We start from the raw sequence: 25,134 nt of genomic DNA, 5'->3' as shown, positions 1-25,134 counted from the left end.
CTCACCACTTTCCTTGATCTTACCGCCTTCAAAACTTCAACCAACGACACTCGCTGGGAACAAGTCCCTTGGTCCGATCACTTCCTAGGGACTACCTGCCTCCCCATCTTCATGTCCCATCTTGACTCCCCACCCCACCCCTCTCACTCCATAACCTTTCGCAAAAAAACCTCGAGCAATCTTTTCTGGTCCAAATTCCTCAACCAACTCTCCTCCAACCCTAGACCTACAGACCCCGAATCCCATTGGCGCAACTGGACCGCCCTCTCCGAGTCCACCTACCACTCCCTTGCTCCAATATCCACTAAAACCATCTCCTACCCCCGAAAGGCCCCCTGGTACTTACCTCTTCACAGAGAACTGAAACAGAAATGTCGCGCTCTAGAGCGCAAATGGAAAAAATCTAAATCCCCCTCTGATAGACATACCTGGAGGGTCAATATTAAACTTTACAATTCTACACTAAAAAAAGCCAGGAAGAACTTCTTCGGAGACAAGATCTCTAGATCCAACAATCAGATCAGTGCGCTGTTCAACATCTGGCGCTCCCTAACTACAAAAAAAGACCCATCCTTGCTCCCACCGTCTCTATCAGCCAATGCCATCGCAAATTTCTTTAATGAAAAGGTTACCACCCTAAGATCCTCCTTCCCACCCATAATCTCCTACAATTCCCTGACCTCTGCTGACCTCAACCCTACCTTACCTATATCCACCCCCATTCCCGCCGACAGATCTTGGACCGTCTTCGAGCCTGTTTCCGAATCGCAAATCTCCAAACTCTGCCTCAAACTAAAAACCTGCAAGTGCACTCTGGATCCTTTCCCCTCCTATCTATTCGAGAATATCCCTACACAGGCCATCACTTCCCTCACCGAACTCATAAACTCTGCCCTAACATCGGGCCTTTTCTCCCCCAACATGGGACACATTTCTTTGACTCCTCTACTGAAAAAGGCCGAACTTGACCCCTCCATACCATCAAACTACCGCCCTATAGCAAATATCCCTCTCCTAACCAAGTTATTAGAATATCCACCATATCCATTATCCATCATATCCACCCAACTCTCATCCTACCTAGAAAGATTCTCTATTCTCCTACCCCACCAATTCGGCTTCAGACCCAACTTTAGCACCGAATCCCTCTTGGCCTCACTAATCTCTAAGGTGCAACATCTCCATTCTCGCAACAAATTTGCTGTTCTCCTACAATTCGACCTCTCCGAAGCCTTCGACGTCGTCCACCACGACATCCTAATCTTCCAACTCTCCGAAATAGGCATAAGCTCCACAGTCCTAGATTGGTTCTCGAAATTCCTACGCTTCCGCTCCTACACCGTTAACACAAACGGTACCTCTTCCCCCCCCCTGGAATCCGAAATGTGGAGTCCCGCAAGGCTCACCCCTCTCCCCTATCCTTTTCAACATCTACATGTCCTCTCTGAAACTCCTCCATCTATCCCCCCTAGAAACTCTCTACTCCTACGCTGATGACATCCTCATCCTCCTCGAGACCGACTCGAACCTCTCAAACCTTGCTGATAACATATCCACATGTATAACGAATCTCCAATCCTGGGCCCAATCTGTACAAATGAAACTGAATGAGTCCAAAACAAAACTACTTTGGCTCGGCCCAATTTTAGACCATTTACCCACCTCCATCCCACTACCATCCGGCCCTACTCTTCAGCTTGAGTTTTCAAGCAAAGTCCTAGGCATCGTCATAGACTCCTCTCTCTCCTTCAATGATCACCTCAACTCCCTGGTAAAAAAATGCTTCTTTAGCCTTCATATGCTGAGGAGAGTGAGATCCTGCTTTCATCATTCTCACTTCGCCGTCCTCGTACAGTCTATCATCCTTTCAAGACTGGACTACTGTAACTCCATAGAAACATAGAAACATAGAAATAGACGGCAGATAAGGGCCCACGGCCCATCTAGTCTGCCCACCTTAATGTCCCTCCCCTACCTTTGCCCTGTGAATAGATCCCATGTGCCGATCCCATTTGGCCTTAAAATCAGGCACGCTGCTGGCCTCAATCACCTGTAGTGGAAGACTATTCCAACGATCAACCACTCTTTCAGTGAAAAAGAATTTCCTGGTGTCACCTCGTAGTTTCCCGCCCCTGATTTTCAACGGATGCCCTCTTGTTGTCGTGGGACCCTTGAAAAAGAAGATATCTTCCTCCGCCTCGATGCGGCCCGTAAGATACTTGAACGTCTCAATCATGTCTCCCCTCTCTCTGCACTCCTCGAGCGAGTATAGCTGTAATTTGTCAAGCCGTTTTTCGTATGGTAGATCCTTGAGTCCCGAGACCATCCGGGTGGCCATTCTTTGCACCGACTCCAGTCTCAGCACATCCTTGCGATAATGCGGCCTCCAGAATTGCACACAGTATTCCAGGTGGGGCCTCACCATGGATCTATACAATGGCATAATGACTTCCGCCTTACGACTGACGAAACCCCTTCGTATGCAGCCCATGATTTGTCTTGCCTTGGACGAAGCCTGCTCCACTTGATTGGCAGACTTCATGTCCTCACTGACGATTACCCCCAAGTCTCGTTCTGCTACCGTTTTTGCTAGGATCTCGCCATTAAGGGTATAAGACTTGCATGGATTCTGGCTGCCCAGGTGCATAACTTTGCATTTTTTGGCATTGAAGTTGAGTTGCCATGTCCTAGACCATCGCTCCAGTAGGAGTAGGTCGTGCATCATGTTGTCGGGCATTGAATCTTCGTCTGTTGTGCATTTGCCCACTACATTACTCAGTTTGGCGTCATCGGCGAATAATGTTATTTTACCTCGAAGCCCTTCTGCCAAGTCTCTTATAAAGATGTTGAATAGGATTGGGCCCAAGACTGAGCCCTGTGGTACTCCACTAATCACCTCCGTCATTTCGGAGGGGGTGCCGTTCACCACCACCCTTTGGAGCCTACCTCCAAGCCAGCTCCCAACCCATTTCGTCAATGTGTTACCTAATCCTATAGAACTCATCTTGCTCAGTAACCTGCGGTGTGGTACGCTATCGAATGCTTTGCTAAAGTCCAGGTACACGATGTCCAGGGACTCCCCAATATCCAGCTTCCCTGTCACCCAATCAAAGAAGCTGATCAGGTTGGATTGGCAGGATCTCCCCTTAGTAAATCCATGTTGTCGGGGATCCCGTAGATTCTCCTCATCCAGGATCTTATCTAATTGGTGTTTGATTAGAGTTTCCATTAGTTTGCTCACTATCGATGTTAGACTCACTGGTCTGTAGTTTGCTGTCTCCATCTTTGAGCCTTTCTTGTGCAGTGGAATGACGTTAGCCGTCCTCCAGTCCAACGGGACGCTGCCTGTACTAAGGGAGAGGTTGAAGAGCGCGGACAGTGGCTCCGCCAAGACATCACTCAGCTCCCTAAGCACCCTGGGGTGCAGGTTGTCCAGCCCCATTGCTTTGTTAACCTTGAGCTTTGACAGCTCACGGTAGACACTGCTGGGCGTAAACTCAAAGTTACTAAACGGGTCAACTGAGCCAACCCTTGTCTGTAGCTGAGGGCCGAGCCCTGGCGCTTCTCGGGTGAAGACTGAGCAGAAGTATTCATTTAATAGTTGGGCTTTTTCCGAATCCTTTTCCACATAGTCTCCATCTGGATTCCTAAGACGTACAATCCCGCCTGAGTTTTTTCTTCTATCACTGATATACCTGAAGAAGGATTTATCTACATACATAAGCCTAACTAAGAAAAACCTCCATAGACTTCAGCTAATTCAGAACGCCGCGGCCAAGCTTATTTTCGCAAAAGGCAAGTTCGATCACGTCTCCCCACTCCTCTCCAAGCTTCACTGGCTCCCAGTATACTTCAGAGTCATCTATAAATGTGCCTGCTTAGCCTTCAAGATCCTACATGGCGTCCTTCCTCCCGTTATCCCACTCTTTTGGAACTCCTCAAACCCACACCCCACTAGACCCTCACAAAAACTGATACTGTCTTTCCCATCTATAAAAGGTATATCCCGCGCAGGAAAACTTGGAACATCCCTCCCCTTTAGAACCACAGAACTCTGGAACAACCTCTCACCCCCGCTCAGAAATTCAAGCTCCTTCCAATCCTTCCGCAAACACTTGAAAACTTGGCTCTTTTCAAAAATCTAATTACCTCCCGTTCTCTAGCATCCGGTCCCTCTCTATCTTCTTAGTCCCTCTCCTTTATCCCTTCTTTGTAGTTCCTTTCCTCTTAACTTCTGTAAACCGTGCCGAGCTCTGCGCTTGCGGAGATGGCGCGGTATACAAACCTAAGATTTAGTTTAGTTTAGTTTAATTTAGTTTACCATCTGTAAGAAAATTAAAGCCTAAGCGGAACTGGACCCTGCAACACTAAAATGACCCAAAACATACCAGTAAATCCACCAATAAATACTAATAAATGGAGAGTCCTGGAGTGGCCAAGTCAAAGCCCTGATCTTTATGCTGTGGGGTGATTTGAAACGGGTTGTACATCCAAGAAACCCCTCAAACATCTCGCAGCTGAAAGAATTCTGTAATTGAGGAGTGGGCCAAACTTTCCTCAGATCGATGTCAGAGACTGGTAGATGGCTACAAGAAGTGTGTTGCTGCAGTTATTGCAGCCAAAGGGGGTAACACTAACTATTAGAATGTAGAGTGTCCTAATTTTTACTCAGAATACACATTTTTGTGAATATCTTTTGTTTCATGAGTAAATTGAGGAAAATTTTTGTTGTTTACCTGTAATTATATCACTTTCTTTTCCACAGATAAATCATTAAAAAAAAAATTTGACATTGATATGCGACATTTCTTAAGAAAGAACTGAATATTTCATGGGGTGTCCTAATTTTTTTACATGGCTGTATAATGGTGTCATGTGATCAAATTATCGTGCATTCCCTAAAAGCCTAATTCTAGTCTGACAGACACTTTAATCTTGAACCTATGGATAGTCAACCCCTTCTCATGAGAATTCTTGTAGTGAGCCTCCTTAGCATTCTTTTGCTCCACTTCCCATCCATATAGGCTGTCCTCCAGTTCCTCAATTGTCTCTCTACAAGCGAGATGGTTGGAGCCTGTTTATTTTTCAATTAAATTCATGTTTTTTTTCCTAACCATTTTTGAGGCTTTTCAGTGCTGCAGAGGATCCCAATCTTGGAACATCTCTGACTATGGGAGAGCACAGATTCTGAGGTTGAGAGTGTGCTTCCAAGGGGCAGACTGCTTTACAGAGCACCCATGTGGACAGCCTGCACTAAAAGTTTGGGGGACCAAGTTTGGGGGCTTGGGAGCAAGGTTTGTCTCAGGCTGAGGGGCTCTATCCAGAATTGGGACTGACTGCTTTCCTTCCCCCTTTTGCGTGCGCGAGGACTGATGAGGTATCAAGGCAGTCCAAAGACACAAGCAGTCTGGATTCCAGGCTTTTTGACGCAGAAGTTCTTGCTGCAGCTCCCCAGCACACAGCATGGCATAGTGAGGCTGACAGCCTGAAAAACAAATTTTTTTGTGCGTATGTTTAAAATCATTTTGTGGGGAGTTTCAGAGGTTAGAATCAGATTCCCCCACCTCTAAAATTCCAAAATCGCTGATTTTTGGACCCCACTGTAGCTCCCCTGGGCCATTTTTGGCACTAAAATTGCTGCTGTTGTGGCCATCTTGGATATCCTGATTTGAAAATAATAGCCTCTATCGGCCTCAAAACACCTCAATTGTGATTTAAAACAGGTGTGATAGACTCCTAAGTCCAGAATACCTTGTATTTATGCCAGATTTGCAATGAATGACCTTCTGAGGATTGTCTATTTCCCTAGCAACAGCAGCAGATGAATCCAGAGACCAATGGGATACCAGCAGACGGAGATAGAGAAACTGATTAATAGGTGGTCCTATTGGCTGGCACTCCTCCTGTATCTCCAGTATTCTCTATCTCCCAGCAGGAAATGGTCGCTATTCAACTAGCTCCTGAATTCTGGCTGTGACTGGAACTTTATTTTCTCCTGTTGAGGTTTCTCTTCAGTGAGCTGGCAATGCTATTTCTCCTGTTGAGATTTTCTCTTCAGTGAGACAGGGGTGTCCGGCTGAACGGTGCCGGCTTTAGGGGTTACACCTGGCCCCCCCAGGTCCCTGCCTCACCCTCCCTCCATTGCTAGAGGGTCTGACTGGGTCTCAATTTTTTCTTCTTTCCCTTCTCTGTTTAAAAAAAAAAAAAAAAAGAGAGACCACAGTTGCTACATTGTGCCCTGTTATTGCTGCACTACTAGCTCTAACTGGCTTCAACCAGCCTTAACAACAAGCTTGTGAGTATGTCTCGTTTTTACTGTTGTTTGAACTTCAGGTTCTGTTTGGGAGTCTTAGTACTGTGGGTTCGGTCATCGTACATTTAAGGAATGGATATTTTCTTGAAGCTAAGTTTTATGACTAGAAATCCGTTGAGGGAGTTGGGACTTTCCCGCTCTTTGCATGCACGCGCTTGGTTTCCTTGTTGGTTACAGCGTGGCAGTAGCGGTGCGATTTCATGCTCGCACTTGTTCTCCTTGTTGGGTTTCAGTGCAGCAGTAGTAGTCCTGTTTATTCTGAGGCTCTCTTTCGTCTGTGTTTTTCACGGCCATGTGCAGCTGATTGTGCAGGTGCCGGTTTATAGCAGCGCGCATGAGATGGGACATGTTTTTTTCTGGCGCTGTGGGCAGCACCGCACCATTCTTCTGGTTATTCCCCAAGTCTGATTTTCTTTATGCAGGCTGCGGCAGGGTAAATTTTGCGGGGCTTGAATCTGACTATGTTTCTAGGAGCGTTGATGCAGCGGCCACGTGTCAGCGAGAATCAGGCATGCGCTTGGGTCTCCGGCGATGGCAGGAGAGCTGCAGCGTTCCAGTAGTTTATTTACAGCTGACTTTGGTCATGGTGTGCAGCGGCTTCTCTCCTTTCCGGTTCAGACAAGTTGTTCGTGTTTCACCAGCTTTGGGACAAGCTTAGGCAGATTTATATGTCTATGGCTGTGTTCCTGCTGTATTCCCTTGAAGAAAGCTGCTAGTTTAATCGGACTCTGGGGTTAGCACTCAAGGGGATTACCAGAGAAACTCTGACCTGTGCTAGATCACCCAGTCTTGGTTTGTCTCCGGACTGGGTCGACATACGGCACCTCATGGTACAGTGAGATCAGCAGTAAGATAGTGCCCTGTATTTCCCACGAGTATCTCATTGTCTCTCTTGGGGTCCCTGCAGATTGAGCCTTTCTCTGTTGGTAACTATCCTTCTTATTTGGGCCTCTGTGCTGCACTGCATGTGTCTAGTAGTGACATAGGATATATATGCCTAAAGGTAGTACTAACAGTTTCCAATTTCGGGCTGTCTCTATGGGCATAATGACACTTCGCATCTTCCTGCGGCCAGGATTCTCTTTCTCTATTTCTGAGAGGGCCTGGACTTCAGATTTCCATTCTTATCACACTGGTTTCTCCTGTCGCCATCTTCTCATGGCACATGCTAGATGGACCCCCCAACCAGACGGAAGGGCTGTGCAGCTCCTTCTAGCCAGGAGCCAGTTACCTATTCTATCAAATCCGCGGAGCAGCGCGCGTTATGTGGCTGTTAGCCTCATCCCTGAAGCTCTCATTAGTGATGTGAGCTATGTCTGATACCTGTTAAGATGCTGCTGTTTTCCACGGGGCGATAGATGCAGCATCTTGATTGCGTCTAGTACGTATTCACTTTAACGGACATACGTATTTCGCTCACGTTGTATGGAGTTCGTACTGTTTTCATGGTTCCAGTATACTCCTCTTTACATTGCGAAACTTGATTTTTCCTAGGAGAATTTCTTTCTTCTTACAGAACCTACAGTTCTATTCCTGCCGTTCCCTGACCTTCTGCACTTCATTCTGAGGAAATCTTGACTTCTTCCAATGACTCTTCAGGCTTTCTCATGAGGGAGAAGACGCTATAATGTCAGGTCAGGGGGCTGTGAACATTTTTCAGGATGCTTGCAACTTTGCATCCTCCTCGGGTTTCCAGTTCGTTCTTGGAGTCTCTGTTTTGTGTTTCCCTTTTAAGTGTTACTGGTCCTCAGGGCAGTTCTTGTAGTTCTTCGGGAACTAAGGGACGTTGTGCCACTTACTGCATGGTGCCCAAGACGGTGGCATTGGGCAGGCTGGATCCCATTCTGCTGAATTAGTTTCTCAGGGTTACACATTTCTGCAGAAAAACTGGGAGAATATTTACATTTTCAACATGGACTCCGAATCGGCACTAGGTTTGCTTGCCTCTCTTGGAGTAGCGCTTTTGGTTTTGGCACATGCCATTTCGCCTACCCAAGGCTTCACAAACATTTTAGAAAATGTGGGCAGTGGTACCGTTTTGGCGCTACCAGGCGATTCACCTTATTTCTTCTTGACTAACTGCTTGATTCGGACATCTTCCAGTCGGGCCATTTGACTGACACGAAAAGGGTGGTTTCTTTTCCTCAGTTCTTTGGACGTGAATCTTCAAATTTGCACAGCGCTTTTTCTCCTGTACTATTTATAGGTATATCGGGGAGATGTTTTTATTCATATAGGAGAGAAATGTGTTTCTTCCCAGAGACTAGGGCGATGAGTCACAGTCTCAGGTTTGCATTCTTCTTTGGTCACTATGACCAAGAGTATGAGATTCTGTACAGGTTCTAGGATCCATGTTGCTGACTCCACTGGGAACTTCGGCTTGCTTTCCCATTATAACGCTACAGCAGTCGCTTTTGTTCCGGTGGTTCCCGGTATCTCAGGGCTCCAATTATTTGGTAGGCTCCTCATGCATCGCTCTGTATGATTTGGTGGTTCAACGAGATTTCTCTTTTCAAAGGCATGCCTCGGTCTTTGCTGGACTAGCTCATGGTCACCAAACATCCCGGGCTGTCGGGTTGGGAGGCTCGGTGCCTTCCATCCTCAGCTCCAGTAGTCTGGTCTTAAAGAGGCGACTCAGTACTTGTTCATTCTTCTACTCTGGAGCATAGTCGAGCTACCGTTTCTGGAGCTTCAGACCATTCTTCCAGAATGACGCTGAAGGTCTTTTCAGTCAGTATTATGATTGGGGTATTTCTCTACAGCCTGGGCAGTAGGTGATGTACTCAGTTGGCAGGTAAAGTTGTGGTTCTACTTAAATGGATGGACCCTCATCTTCCTCTTCTGTTGGCAGATCATTTTATAGGTCAGGAAAAGAGTTTGGATAGACTTTCTCTCCGCGAAATCTGAGCATGGCCCATTTATTGTATATTACAGTGTACAGCGCCGTGTACGCTCTAGAAAGTGTAAATGTTAGTAATAGTGAAATCTTCTACATCCTGGATATTGAGAATTTTGGCTCAGGCATTCCAGCTCTTTTTATGGAAGAGAGATCTCCTGGAACTAGACCTCATGGCCTCGTCTCAAAATTCTAAGCTTCCTAGCTTCTTCGGCGGACACAGGGAGTGGGAGTCGGAGGGGGTAGCAGCGTGGCTTCTTTCTCGCCTCTGTTTTTTTCTTTTTTTTTTTTTCGGTGTTTTCCCCTGCCTGATGATGGCTTGGATTTGCCATCTCAAGCTTGCTTTCAGGGCACAGTATTTGTAGAATCTATGGATTGGCTGCGCCATCCTTGCTTTGCGATTCTGTTGAGACTTTTGACAGCCGGACTGTTGAATTTCCTGGTATCTCCGGATTTGCTCACCTAGAGTCCGATCAACATGAATATTCGTACTACTTTGGTATTGCGACCTAGCTTTTGAAAAGTCATGGCTGACGTGTAAGGGTTATGTGAAGCAGGTTGTTTCTTCTCTTGTCCAAGTGATGCAGACGTCTTCACCTGTGGCTTCTGCTTCCTTTTGGAGGTTTTTCCTTTCTTGGGTACTTCTCCACATTTGCACCCTTACAGAGTTCTTTTTTGACACAAGTGTATTGCCGAGGACTTAGCGTTCAATTCCCTTCAGCTTCAAGTGCCATTCTTAGCTTGTTACAAGGGCTAGTTATATTGCTCTTCACTTTCTTCTCAGCTTTATGTAGTTCAGTTCCTAAACGGAGTACAGTATATTCGTATACCTTTTAGAAAGCCCGGTCCAGAGTACAGTCTTAAGGTACTTCGTCGCAGTTTACCAAAGGCTTCATTTCATCCTTGTCTTTTGATACTCTAAAGGGCTGTGCCATTGAACACGGGGTTTCTTGTGGCCATGGCTTCAGCTCGGCGGTTTTCTGAGTTGCAGGCTTTGTTTGGCAGGGATTCCTATTTCTGATTTACAAAATCTGGGGTGTCAGTTCGGACGGTCCACAATTTCTTTCTAAGGAAGTGGCATCCTTTCTTTTATGTCACTCTCACTTTTCCTTCATCCTGGGAGGAGAAATGGGGAGACGTGCTTTTATTCACTGCATTTTTTTGAAAGTGTGTAGCGTTCTCAGCGAGCTAGGTTTCTAATGACTTTTAGTTGTGTAGATCAGTGGTTCCCAACCCTGTCCTGGAGGACCACTAGGCCAGTCGGGTTTTCAGGATAATCCTAATGAATATGCATGGAGTAGATTTGCATGCCTGGCACCTCCACTATATGCAGATCTCTCTCATGCATATTCATGAGGGCTATCCTGAAAACCCGACTGGCCTAGTGGTCCTCCAGGAGAGGGTTGGGAACCACTGGTTTAGATCACTTTTTTGTATTCTTTACAGGACGCCTCAAACGTATGGCAGCATCCAAAACCTCCATTGCTCGATGGGTCCAGGAGGACATTCTTTACGCTTGCTTGATGACATGGAAGCGGTTGGCGAAAGAACTTTATGACCATTCCGCCGGAGCGATGACTACTTCTTGGACTCGGTCCAGAGGTTTTTTCCTTGGAGGAGTTTTGTCTCGCAGCTACTTGGTCTTCCGAGAGTGCTTTTTCTCAGCATTACTGGTTGGATGTGGGGGCGCATTCGGTAGATGCGTTTAGTGCTTTGGTTATTGCGGAGGCGGCGTTTGCTTCCCACCCAGATTGAGGATTGCTTTGCTACATCCCATTGGTCTCTGGATTCATCTGCTGATGTTGCTAGGGAAGGAAAAATTATGTTCTTACCTGTTAATTTTCTTTCCCTTAGACGCAGCAGATGAATCCAGAGCCCCACCCTTTCTGGATATTGTCTGTCGGTTTTTTATTTTCCAACTTTCGAAGTTTGTTATTATTGAGGGTTGTATTCTGTATTATTGCCTTTTGAGATTTGTTATGGGAAAGAAGTTTTTTCCATGCTATGCCTATTGATGGTTATGGATGCTTGGGCAAGGAGCTATACTGGAGATACAGGAGGAGTGCCAGCCAATAGGACCACCTGTTAATCAGTTTCTCTATCTCCGCCTGCTGGTAGATGTGTGCTATCCCATTGGTCTCTGGATTCATCTGCTGCGTCTAAGGGAAAGAAAATTAACAGGTAAGAACATAATTTTTCCGTTTTATGTGCTGTGCAGTGCATGAGGGAGGGCCAGGGGTTGCTGGCTTAGCCGCCTCTATCTAGTTTCTTGGGACATGTTAGTACCCAGATAGTGTGAGGACCATGAAAAAAGTCAAGGTTTGAGCGCGGAGTAGTGCAAGTGTGTCCTTGGCGAAGTGAAGCCGCACAACCCCTGAACGGAGCTCGTGAGCATCTGCAGATACTCTGGATGTCCTGGACAAGGGTTTCTCCCTGAATTCATTGATATGATGCTTGACGCTTACATGATTAATAAGGGCCGCCGAAGCACTGCTACCACTGGAGATCCCATGCTTTCCTTCCTGCATTTTCCCCTCTGTCGAAGCCGACCCAAAAAAGCTTCCCTCTGATGTCAGAGTTGATGTCGGAGGGGGATCCCAGTTAGCTCTTTCAGGGCTGCTCCTTCTGGCCTTCAGCCATACGGGGATGGGTCGTGGACAGCGGCTTGTGGCTGACCTGGAAGCCTTCTCTCCTCTCCAACGTCAGAACTGATAGAGACTTCACAGTCCTCTGCTACATAGTGCTCGCTTATAAGCAGCACAAAAGCACAGACCGCCTGTTTTCCCTCTCATCAAGACATCACAAAAATGCTTACAGACCATGGGGAGTTCCTGGAGGGGCCCCTTCAGGTGGTCAAAGCTCTTTGTTCCACCGAAACTGGATTCCCTGGTGGTGCAGGTTACCAAGTGTACCTCTCTTCCCAATGAAGGTGGTGTGGTATTAAAGGATGCCCAGGATCTCAGGCTGGAATGGGTTCATAAGAATTTCTTCGAGGCCGTGGCCTCAGGTTTGAAAGCAGCTGCAGTGGCATCTGTTGTTACCTGGGCTTGCCGCTCCAAGTTGCACTGTGATCCAGAGGCAGTAGCCGGGAGGGATCACCAGTTTCTAATTTTGGGAGTGGATAATGTAGTTGATGCACTATGTGATCTTTTCAGTCATGAGCAAAATGTCTGTTTATTCCATTTCTGCCTGCAGGATGCTATTGATCAGACAGTGGATGGTTGATTCCTCCTCCAAGGTGACCTTGCGTAAATTACCGTTTAAGGGACACTTACTCTTTGGGCTAGATCTGGATGATCTTATGGTCAGTGTGCATGATTGCAAGCCTAGAGCCCCTAGGAGGTCAGGTTGCATTAATTTTCAGACCTCTAGACAATATTGCCAGTTCTTGGGAGGGCCTTAGGATCAGAGATCCTTCCAAAGCTCCAGATAAAGATTGGGGAGCGACTGAGAGATGCTGGCTTAGGAAGGATAGGGAGTGCCAGCTAGGACAAATGGGGAGAGAGATGCTGGCTTGGTTCACAATGTGTCCTGGCCTTCAGTTGTATAAATGCCATCTCCAACTTGAGATGCGGAGAGAAGTTTTGCATGGTTCAATCTTATACCTTCTGCTAGAAGAAAGTCACTAAATGAGAAAAATTTGAAGTTTTTGTTTTCTCTAGAACAATTTAATGAAAATTGTACTGAAATTTTGTATAATTAGCAAAAATATTGTTTAAATGTTGTCAAATAAATTTGCAGAATTTGCAAATTTTCTGCGCATAATTTTGGGGTTTCTTTGCACAGAATTCCACCAGGATTAAAATTTACATTTTTCCAGAGCACAGAAAGTTTGTGTGTTTCCATGTGCTGGAGCAACACTTCCAGTTCGCAGACTTATCCCTTCGGGCTTGCTACGGACCTTCACCAAGGTAATGGTCTGTAAAGAATGATGTGGGAAAAGAGGTATAATAGTTTAATATCATAGCTGGCCTACTTTAATTTTTCCAGGCCTACTCTAATTTTTCCCCAAAACATCTCTGTTACAACCATTTTTATTTTTACATTCATTGGCAGAAGAATCAAACCCAGATTTGATTCCCCTTGGCTACTGAAGCTGAGATAATTGGGGAAGAGAATGTATCATTTGCAACAAGATAAAGAATAAGCAGTCAAGCCAATCAGGGCCTTAGGCTCCTTTCTCTGTATCCCATGATACAGAGGGAGGAGCCTAAAGCCCAAATTGGAGGGGCTGTAGGCATCTGAGCCAATCAGGGCCTTAGACCTCTCCCCGTGCATCACATGATGCACCTGGAAGAGGAAGGCCTGCCATTTTGGAGTGGCGGGCCTCGGAGCAAGAGGGATCGAGCATCCTCCTGCTCTCAACTTTTAATAGGGTATGGGGGGAGGTTCAGGGGGAGTATCTGGTGGCAGGAGGGAGTGGGAATCCCTCCTGCCGATTTATTTTTTGAAAGGTGGAGGGGATGGTTTGGGGGGCATCTGGTGGCAGGAGAGAATAGGCATCCCTCCTGCCAATTTATGCTGATGCAGGAGGGGGGTTACTGGTGTCAGTTCATTGGGGGGGGGGGTATAGTTGGGGAGGGCAGTCATTGGCAGAGAGTGGAGACTGGCATAGAATTTATTTTAATTGGGTAGCTATTGTGTGTGCGTGTAATATAATAATAACTTTATTCTTTTATACCGCCATAACCTAATAGGAGGGGCCTTAAACAACCTGGGCAAATCAGAGCCTTAGGCCCCTCTCCGGTACATCCCAGGATGCACCGGGGAGGGAGAGGTCCGCCATTTTGAAGAGGCAGGCCTACTCAGTGGCATACTTAGGGTTTGAAAAGGCTAAGAAGCCGGCGGGACCGGTGAAAGCATCCTTTTAAGGAACGCCCTCCTGATCTGGTTCTATCCCACTCCCTTCGTGATGCAGCGCCCAGGCAAGGTCGACCAATGGCTGAGAACGCTGTCCGGTGGCGTCACGAAGGGGGTGGGATAGAGTCAGTTTGGGAGGGTGTTTCTTAAAGGATGCTTTCACCGCTCCCATCGGCTTCTTAGCCTTTTTCTTGACTGCAGGGGGTGGACCAGCAGCCTCGCTGAAGTGCACGTCCCAGGAGGTTCCGGACCCGGCCGGCTGTGCACCCCCCTAGGGTGTGCACCTGGGGCAGTCTTCCCCCCCCCTCCCCTGCCCTTCGTACACCACTGGGCCTGCTGGCTGGAAGGAGTAGGCATTCCTCTGGCCACTCATCATAAACAAGGAAAGGGGGAGGGGGACTTATCATTGAAGTTGATGTTTGGTGGCATTTTCCAGGTTTTATTAGAGTTTAATATACTGCCTACCGTAAAATGACTAAGCAGCTTACAGTAAAAGGTCAAAGGATAGGAGTATGTGAAGACATGACATGGATGTTAGGGGAAGAGGTATAACAATAGAAAAGTAGAGGAGGGAAGCACAAAAGGGAGGAATCTCAATGCTTGAACCAATGAGCCAAAGTCTGCTTGTAATATAGATCTTTAAAGAAAGGCGCTTGGAGATAAGCATCAGAGAATAAAATGATTTAAGATCTTTTTTGGAAAGATTTAGTAAAGTCTGAGTTGGTTTGGAAGAAGATATCATAGTTCAGGTCCCTGTACAGAAAAGATAAGTGGTATCTGAGAGGATTTCTCTGAATGTAAGGACAACCAGATGATTTTGATTAATGGATCTTAAAGTTCATGAAGGATTGTAAGGTGTCGGGTGTCTACAGAGATAGAGAAGGACATCAATAGTGGTTCTGGGAGAGAAGGTGAAGCAGTCAGGTGCACAGGTGATATTCTCGTCCATCCTCCCTGTTGAGGGTAAAGGCCAGGGGCAGAGAAGCTTGCATCCTGGAGATCCATGGCTACGTGGATGGTGTCATCAAGAGCATTTTGGCTTCCTGGACCATGGAATGATTTTCCACGGGCAGCTGAGCCGGGATGGTGTGCATCTATCAAAGAAGGGAAGAAGTGTCTTTGTCAGCAGGCTGGCTAATCTACTGAAGAGGGCTTTAAACTAGAAGTGACAGGGCAAGGTGATCAAAGCTCCCGGGTGAGTATAAGCCCTCAGGTAAGTAAATCACTGAATACTTCTGCACGGATGGGAAAAGGGGGCAATGTCTGGAAAGCAGTATATACTAATGCTCGAACTATGGGAAACAAGATTCTGGATCTAGAAGATGTGATGGAAGAAGAGGAGTTAAACATAGAAACATAGAGTATGACGGCAGAAAAGGGCCGTCGGCCCAACAAGTCTGCCCACTCAAAGAACCCTCCTTCAACAAGAACCCTCCCTCTAAGAATTTCCTGGAGTGAACCCACTCCAAGAACCCTTCCTCAACAAGAACCCTCTTTTTAAGCATTCCCCGGAGCAAACCTACATGTGTATCCCATCGTCCCTTGAAGTCGAGCGCGTTACTGGCCTCAACTACCTGACGTGGAAGACCATTCTATCGATCAACCACTCTTTTGGTGAAGAATGATTTCCTGATGTCACCATGAAATCTCCTACCCTTGAGTTTGAGTGGATGCCCTCTGGTTGCCGTGGGCCCCGTAAGGAAGAAGATATCTTCCTCCACCTCAATACGGCCCGTAAGATATTTGAATGTCTCTATCATGTAACCCCTTTCTCTGCATTCTTCGAGAGAATATAACTGCAGCCTGCTTAGATGTTCTTCATATGGGAGATCCTTAAGTCCTGAGACCATCTTAGTGGCTATACACTGAACCTACTCCATTCTCTTCACATCCTTTTGATAATGTGGCTTCCAAAACTGAACACAGTACTCCAGATGAGGTCTCACCATCAACCTGTACAACGGCATTATGACTTCAGGCTTACGGCTGATAAAACTTCTCCGGATGCAACCTAGCATTTGTCTAGCCTTGGCTTACGCTTTCTCCATCTGATTGGCAGTTTTCATATCTTCACTAATGATTACACCCAGGTCTCGTTCTGCGATGGTTCTTGTTAAGTTTTCACCATTCAGGGTGTATGTTCTGCAGGGGTTATTGCTACCAAGGTGCATCACCTTACACTTTTTGGCATTAAAACTCAGTTGCCAAGTATTAGACCATTGTTCCAGTAAAAATAGGTCCTGCCTCATAGTGTCTGGCACGGTTGTGCTGTCGGGCTCAGTTGCGCTGCCCACAATGTTGCATAGTTTAGCGTCATTACATTACATTACAGATTTCTATTCTGCCATTACCTTACGGTTCAAAGCGGATTACAAAAAGAGTTATGGAAGAAGGGTTACAACGTTAGATCAGAGAAGGTTTTCAAGAGAAGGAAAAGTAGGATCTGGGGTTAGGGAGGGGGGGTTAAGCTTTATCATGGTATTAAACTTTATTAAGGGATTTTTTGAAGAGTATAGTTTTTATTTCCTTTCTGAACATCTTGTAGTCTGGGGTTGTTGTCAATAGGTTGGAGACTTGGTTGTCTATCTTCACTGCCTGAGTGGCCAGTAGTCCGTTGTATAGTTTTTTCCGTTTTACTTCTTTGATTAGGGGGTAAGTGAATGGGGTGTGTGTTTTTCTATGCCTGGTAGAGGTGGTTTGGATGAGGCGGTCGTTTAGGTAGGTTGGGCTGTCTCCATTTATAGTTTTAAATAGTATATAGTAGAATTTAAATTGTATTCTTTCCTGGATTGGAAGCCAATGAGAATTGATGAATGCCTCATCCGCAAATAACGCAATTTTACCTCGAAGTCCCTGAGGTAGATCCCTTACAAAGATATTAAATAGTATCGGACCCAAAACCGAGCCCTGTGGCACTCCACTGGTCACTTCCAACATTTCCGAGGGAGTACCATTTACTACCACCCTCTGAAGTCTGCCACTAAGCCAGTCTTTAACCCATGCAGTCAATGTATCTCCCAGACCCATTGTATTCATCTTGTTTAATAACCTACGGTGTGGGACACTATCAAAAGCCTTACTGAAGTCTAAATACACGATATCTAGGGATTGTCCCCCATCCAGTTGTTTCGTTACCCAGTCAAAGAAGCTTATCAGATTGATTTGACAAGACCTTCCCTTTGTAAATCCATGCTGGTGGGGATCCCTCAGTCTTTCGTTGTCCAGAAACGTATCCAATCTGTTTTTAATCAACATTTCCATAAGTTTACACACTATTGATGTGAGACTCACCAGTCTGTAATTTTCAGCCTCCAACCTGCTTCCCTTTTTGTGAAGCGGAATGACGTTAGCAGTTTTCCAGTCTAAGGGGACTTTTCCCTTGCTTAGGGAAAGATTGAAAAGCGCGGCTAACGGTTCCGCCAGGACATCTCTTAATTCCCGAAGTACTCTGGGGTGTAGATTATCCGGTCTCATGGCTTTGTTTGGATATATTAGTGATCATGGAGACGTGGTTCACGGAGAACCATGACTGGGATGTAGTTATACCAGGCTATAATCTGTTCAGAAAAGACAGGGTAGGAAGAAAAGGAGGGGGAGTAGTGTTATATGTTAAAGATCATATTAAAGCCACACAATTGTAGGATCTGCAGGGTAAAGGAAGAGGCACTGTGGATCAAGTTGGAAAGAGGGAATGGTGAATATATTTACATTGGTGTGATATACGGGCCTCCTTCACAGGAGAAGTAGATAGAGATTTAATAGTAGACATTCAGAATATCTCTAAAAATCTGAGAATCTCAGAGAGAGCGAGTCCAGAAGGCTTTGAGCATGCGCAAATGCTCAAAGCCAGTCCAGCCCAGCCCAGAAGAGGGAGGATCTCCGATGCACCGCCCAGCCCAGCCAAGGCCGCGCCAGAAGAAGGAGGATCTTCGGGCACCGGCACTGGTGCCCAGTCGGGGTAAGGGATGTCATTGCCGTGCTCAGGGGGGGATATGGGATCGCGGGGGGGAGGGCAGATGCAAGCGGGGGGAGGGGGATGCCGGATCGCGGGGGGGGTGCTCGTACAGCGAGGCAAGCTCGGTTTACGAGGCACCAAGTTTGCAAATGTTTTGCTCGTCTTGCAAAACACTCGCAAACCGGTGCACTCGTAAACCGAGGTACCACTGTATTAGTGTTAGAAAGAAGTGCAAAAGTGGCATTGTGAGACTCAAAGGTGAAGGGGAGGAATATGTAGAAGCTGATAAAGAAAAGGCCGAATTGCTTAACAAATATTTCTATTCTGTGTTCACTGCTGAAATGCCTGGAGCGGGACCACAGAAGACGAACGTGAATAGGGATGGGGAAGTAATAGACTCTGATCGATTTTCAAAGGGTTGTGTTCATGAGGAGCTAGCTAAAATAAAGGTAGACAAAGCGATGGGGTCAGAAGGTGTACATCCGAAGGTGGTGAAGGAACTTAGGGAAGTTCTGGTAGCTCCGCTGACTGACCTTTTCAATGAGTCTTTAGAGTCAGGAGTGGTACCAGAGGACTGGAGAAGGGCGGATATAGTCCCTCTCCACAAAAGTGGAAGTAAGGAAGAAGTAGGGAATTACAGGCTGGTAAGTCTGACTTCTGTAGTAAGCAAATTAACGGAAATGCTTTTAAAACAGAGAATGGTCAAGTTTCTGGAAGCCTGTGGATTACAGGACCAGAGGCAACATGGATTCACTAGAGGTAGGTCTTGTCACACAAATCTGATCAATTTCTTTGGGTGACTAGAGAATTGGATATCGGATGGGCGCTAGATGTGGTGTATTTAGATTTTAGCAAAGCCTTTGACAGTGTTCCACACAGATGTCTAATAAATAAACTGAATGCTCTTGGGATGGGTCCCAAAGCGATGGGCTGGGTCAGGAATTGGTTGAGTGGAAGGTGACAAGAGGGTAGTGATCAATGGAGATCGCTCTGAGGAAAGGGATGTTACCAAGTTTCAAATTTATTTAAAAATTTGATTAATCGCCTAATCATAACTTCAAGGCGATGTACAATACTAAAATTATTTACAACATATAAGGGAAAATTCAAATGTTACTGACTAGACTTATGGGACTGACGGAACCAATAGGAAAGGCAGGAATAGAAATACAGTAATTGATAGTAAATAAATAAGACAATTAGGGGAAGCAACAAAAGGAGGGGTTAGAAGAAATCATAGATCTTCAGATGAACTAAAAAAAACAGGTATCTAAAATAAGGTGTATGGTCTTAACTAAGAGATCTAACAGTTAAAAGCATCTTTAAAAGAAAGCATTTTAATTTGCCCTTGAATCTATCTATATGTCTCTCTTCCCTTAAGTCGGTAAGGCATTCCACAACTGCGGTGCCATAACTGAGAAAGTGTATTGTGTGCGGATATTAATATTTTTGAGTGAAGGAACAGTCAGTAAGTGTTGATCACTGGATCGAAGTGTTCTGGTGGGAAAATAGGGTATCAGGATCTTGTCAATGAAGGCTGGGGCTTTGTACAACAGTAATTTAAGAGTTAACAGACATATTTTATAGTTTATTCAGTGTGTAACTTGAAGCCAATGAGATTTTTTTTGAGAAACGATGAAACATGATCAAGTTTCTTTGCTTTCATTTGAATTTTAATAGAAGCATTCTGGATTAATTGGAGGCGTCTAATCTTCTTTTGGGCAATACCCTGAAATAGGGCGTTACAATAATCAATTCTAGAGATGACCAACAAGTGGATCAATATATTTAGCGATTTTGGTTCTAGCCATTTAGAAACTGAATGAATCTGTCGTAATCTAAAAATGTTGATTTCACTACCCTACTCATATGGTCATGATAAGACAGTCTCTGATCGAATACAACCCCCAGAATTTTAATAGTGGTGACTGTCGGAGGAGTAATACCTTTGAAGGAGATGAAGGGGTCACATTTAAGTCCTTCTTTCGATGGGAATGTTATTATCTTTAACTTGTTGACATTGAGAACTAGCCTGTTGATGTCAAGCCATTGATGGGATCTGTTTGAGTTTCTTGGCGATATATTATACTTCCAAAGGATTTTCAGAATCTATAGGATGTAAAAGTTGGATGTCAGTCTGCATTTTATTATTTAAATAACTTTTTTTTTTTTTTAAACAAGCTGAGAATATCAGCTAGAACGCTGCTACATAAGTCATTAATTTATTGACTGTCTATTCATGTAAGTGAATGAAACACTAACCCCTGAAGAAGCCACATGTGAAACGGCAGACTCTCTGTTGGGTGTTCAAAGCTAAGTGTTTATGCTGTTCAATAAAAAGATTGGAACTAAAAATATTTTTTCATTTACTATTTCAGTTTAAATATAAAGAAAAAGAAAAAATAGTTATTTAAATAATAATATTAAAGTGTCTTTTGTGAGGTTTTTGGGACCAATAATAATATCCATGACCCCAGTAAGACTTGGGGTGTGACCTCTAGTTTGGGTGTTTGAGGTCCTTTTCCTCATGTTTTAATAATATTAAGGTCTGGCTTAGACAAGTATTGTCCTGCCCATGTTTGTTGCAATAAAGTTATGTTTAAACATTTGTATTGATGACAAAACATACAGTACAAATAGACAAAACATACAATGGAATTGGGGTGGAAAGAGAGAATGGGGCTGGATACGCAATGGAATTGGAGGTGGAGGGGAGAGACAGAGAGAAGGGGGCCAGATACTCGATGAAATTGGGGTGGAGGGAAGGAGAGAAGGGGATAGATGGACTTGGGGTGGAGAGAGAGAGAGAAGGGATTCAGTGTGGGCTAATTTTCATAATTCCAGGCAGTTCCATCATTCCAGGCACTTCCATCAGTACTCAGGAAGAATCTCATCTCGGAGATCTTATCAGGAATCAAGACAGAGATTCACAAGACCTAGGCGAAGCCAAGCCTCCAGTACTCGTCCCTCTTCAACTTCCAAGAAGGCACAATGATGCCAGGGCCGAAGTCTTCCCCCTGAGGAGGAAGGCTCTCAGCGTATGTGGAGCTCTGGGAGCAGATCTCGTCAGACCACTGGGTGCTGGAGATCATATGGGGAGGGTACAAGCTCATGTTTGCCCATCCCCTTACAGACTGGTTTGTGGACTCCCTGGTGGGGCATCCAGAAAAGTCATACAGAGTCTTAAGAACAGTAGAGTCTTCTAGAAATTCAGGCCATAGAACTAGTGGCGCCAGAAGATTTGGATTCCAGCAGATACTCCATATACTTTCTAGTGCCCAAGAAAGGCTTAGGGTACTGGAGACCCATTCTGTATCTTACGCATCTCAGGAAGGCCCTAAAGGTTCCATGCTTTCGCATGGAAACTGTGTGGTAGACAGTTGTGTGGGAACAGAAATCAAACCTTTCCCTGCCCCTCCCTACTGGAATTGAATCCTTTATCCAGCAGCTTCCCATCCTCCAACAGAGGCTTCCTCTCCTTTCCTCCTTTCGCTCCCCTCCCAGCAGCTCTCAGTATTTGCCTGCAGCAGCAATTCACTTCGGCAGCCTTGGGTCCTTTGATGGGTCGCGACGCTTCTGAGGAAAGAGGAAGTTGCATCATCAGAGGCGGGCCGCAACTTAGCAAAAGCCCCAAGGCTGCCGAAGTGAATCACTGCACTGGCAAGTACCGATAAGCTGCTGGGAGGGGAAAAAGCAACTGTCAGAGGCTCCCTATGATTTCACCAGCCCTACACAGACTGGCAGGAATTTTCTGCGGATCATCACCAGTTCGTGGACTGACGGTTGAAGAACACTGGTCTAGAATGCCTCACCTATTTCACTGGAAAGAGATTATGTACTTAACCTGGTAAGTTCTTTTCCAGTAGGTAGATGAGACATTCTAGACTCCCCACCTTGTCCTTTCTACGCCTGTTTACAGTTTGTCTGTTTATGCTTCTCCATGCTGCTTCTTAGAGGCCACTCAGCTCTTGAGGGCTGGAAAGAATTTGTATATATGTTTCTTTTGTTGTACTGCGCTTCTTTGGAGCCTGTGTTGACAGTTAATGGTACTGTTTCATTCCTTTCAGCAGAACACTTTGTTTAGCCTGTTATTACAGGTGCCTCTATGTCATATATGTGGGTGCCTCTTGGTGCTTGGGTACTAACTGTACAGGACCATAAACCAATCAGTGAAGTACTTCAGAGGCAGAGTGAAAACTCCGGAGTGGATTCCTTCTGCAGAGCATGCGAGTATGAGGAAATAACCCTATTGTCTAGAACAGTGTTTTTCAACCTTTTTACACCTATGGACCGGCAGAAATAAAAGAATTATTCTGTGGACCGGCATCGGTCCGTGGACTGGCGGTTGAAGAACACTGGGCTTAGTCGTGGGCCAGACCCCGCCCCCATAATAGTACTAATTGCACCTTGCACGTCCCGTGCCTCATCTGGAAGCCTTCCCTCTGACGTTGCAACGTCAGAGAGAAGGCTTCCGGTTCAGGCGCAGGATGCCCGTAGGAGCTGCTGCCCGTGGCTTTGTGCACTGAATCAGTGAGGAAGAGGGAGCTGGCTCGAAGATAACGCCGCATCGATCGCACCGTGGACCAGCGGTTGAAGAACACTGTTTTGGGCCTGATGCACGTGCTGGCCCTGTGAACAGGCAGGAAATTTCTGTGGACCGGCACTGGTCCATGGACCGTTGGTTGAAGAACACTGGTCTAGAATGTCTCACCTATCTGCTGGAAAAGAGCTTACCAAGGTAAGTACAGAATCTTTTAACAGCTTTAGCGACAATCACATTTGTCAACCTGATGCAGAAAACAGCTCACCACCTGGTTTTCTGCACGATTGCTCATTCCCCAGTCCAACCATGCAAATAAGCTAATTAATATTAAAATGCCATGTAAACTAGTAGCGTGATTACAAATTCTTTGATTGGATGACTGGAGAATTGGATCTAGGGCATATGCTAGACATAATTTTCTTAGATTTCAGCAAAGCCTTTGACACTGTTCTTCATAGAAGGCTCTTGAACAAATTTGACGAGCTGAAGTTAGGACCCAAAGTGGTGAACTGGATTAGAACCTGGTTGACAGACGCCAGAGGGTGGTGGTTAATGAAATTCTCTTGGAAGAGGGAAAGGTGAGTAGTGAAGTCCCTCAGGGATTGGTGCTGGGGCCAATCCTGTTCAATATGTTTGTGAGCGACATTGCTGAAGGGTTAGATCTGGACAAATTAAACTGGAGATGTGCAATTAGAAAATATAATTTTGAACTTAGAAAAGCAAGGATAGCTTATTATGGATGTAAAATAGCTAAGTCTGATAACCAGAGTAGTATCCGTTTTAAATTCTTGTGTTCTTTGACTAACTCTGATTCCAAATCTGACCAATCCTCATCTCCCTCTGCTGATATTTTAGCTTGTTTCTTTCAAGATAAAATCACTCTTATAAGGCAATCTTTTCCTGTAGGTGAAATTGGATATCTCCCTACATATTCCAAAAATTCTACAGAGGAGATACCAGCTGATCGCTATTGGTACTCATTTAATCTAGTATCTGAACATCAAGTTTCTAAACTGTGTGAAAAGATGAGACAGTGTAAATGTTCACTGGACCCTTTTCCATCAAACCTATCCTATATAATAAAACGCTAGCCGCGCATGCGCACTCCTGCCTGCGTGCTTCCGTGATCAGTAGGTCCGTGGCAGGCAGGAGAGCGGATGGCGGTTAGGGCCCACACTGGAGCGCTGTGGCCGACCCAGGATCGTGGGAGGATGCGCCGCGCAAAGTGCTGCACACGTACTGGAGGGGGAGGGACATACCGGTTCTGCACATACCGGCACAAACCTCCCTCCAGCGTTGGCAGCCGCAGCACGCTAAACAGGCTGCTTCGGGCTTTCTCCTGCAGTTGAGTCCCTCTGCCGCGTCACTGATGATGTCATCAATGACGCGACAGAGAGACTCAATGGCAGAAGAAAGCTGAAGCAGCCTGTTTAGCGTACTGCGGCTGCCAACGCTGGAGGGAGGTTTGATATTAAAGTCATCTTGCTGGGAGGGTCGCAGAGTCAGCGGGGGTTGGGCTGGGAGGGGAGAGAAGCGTCTGCCTCGGGTGCTTCAGGCAGCAGCAGCGTTTACAATTCACTGCTGTTGCTGGCTTCAGGCCTTCCTCTCTGGCCGGTCCTGCCTACTTCCTGTTTTCATGAAAACAGGACCGGCCAGAGAGAAAGACCTGAAGCCAGCAACAGCAATGAATTGTGAATGCTGCTGCTGTCCAATGAAGTAGTTAAATGAGGAAAGGGAGCAGAGGTGGAGAGAATGGCTTGGAGGGAAGGAGGAAGGTATGCCAGACCAAGGGAAAAGGAAGGAGGAGATGGAGAGAGGCCATATGGAACAGAGAGAGAGAGAGGGCGGACACTGGATGGAAAGAGAAGAGAGGGACAAGACAGAGGGTGAACAGTAGATGGAAGGGGTAGAGAGAGGGAGACACACTGAATGGAAGTGTGGAGGACAGGGGGAGCAGACGTTGGAAGGAAGTGGGGAGAAGGGAGAAGAAAGAAAAAAGGCCACATGCAGGATGAGGGACGAGGATAGAGTTAGAAATAAAGATAGACAGACAAGGGGCCAGGGAAAGACACAGACAGAAAGAATGACAGCGTCCAAGGAGAGAGAGACAAATTTAAAAAAAACAAAACAAAACAGACAGACAGACATCTACTCTAGCACCCGTTAATGTAACGGGCTAAACACTAGTTTCTTAATATTTTGTCTCAAGCTATAACATGGTTGACTACTTTATTGAATTTCTCTTTGGAAAATGGATACTTCTCACAATCCATGGAACAAATAACACTTATTCCTCTTCTAAAAAAAGTAGATTTAGATTCTACCATCCCTTCTCACTACCATCCAATTGCCAATATACCTTTGTTAACAAAAATGTTAGAATCAATTGTAGCTGGTCAACTTACTGATTATTTGGAGAAATTCTCATTGCTCCTGCTGTTTCAACATGGGTTTCATTCTAATTTTAGTACTGAAACTTTATTGATCTCTCTTCTTTCAAAAATTCAACAATTGTGACTTCAAAATAAATGTTCTATTTTGCTCCAGTTTGATTTATCTGCGGTGTT

At 45.6% G+C, this 25,134-nt stretch overlaps 1 protein-coding gene across 9 annotated transcripts in view; it reads left to right on the top strand.

Annotated features, from left to right (window-relative positions):
• Positions 1 to 25,134, top strand: part of IDH1 (isocitrate dehydrogenase (NADP(+)) 1) — a 201,082-nt gene that overhangs the window by 37,975 nt on the left and 137,973 nt on the right. For 4 of the 9 annotated variants that reach the window (XM_033946017.1, XM_033946018.1, XM_033946015.1 and 1 more), the window contains one exon: positions 12,996 to 13,120. The exons of the other annotated variants lie outside the window; for them this stretch is intronic. The gene's annotated coding sequence lies outside the window, so the exon portion shown is untranslated. The remainder of the gene's footprint in view (positions 1 to 12,995; positions 13,121 to 25,134) is intronic. 9 annotated transcript variants of the gene reach the window in all.

Source organism: Geotrypetes seraphini, chromosome 5, assembly GCF_902459505.1.
Source record: "Geotrypetes seraphini chromosome 5, aGeoSer1.1, whole genome shotgun sequence".
Taxonomy (NCBI): Eukaryota; Metazoa; Chordata; class Amphibia; order Gymnophiona; family Dermophiidae; genus Geotrypetes; species Geotrypetes seraphini.
Note: the sequence above shows the minus strand (reverse complement) of the source record. Positions and strands in the feature narration are given on the sequence as shown.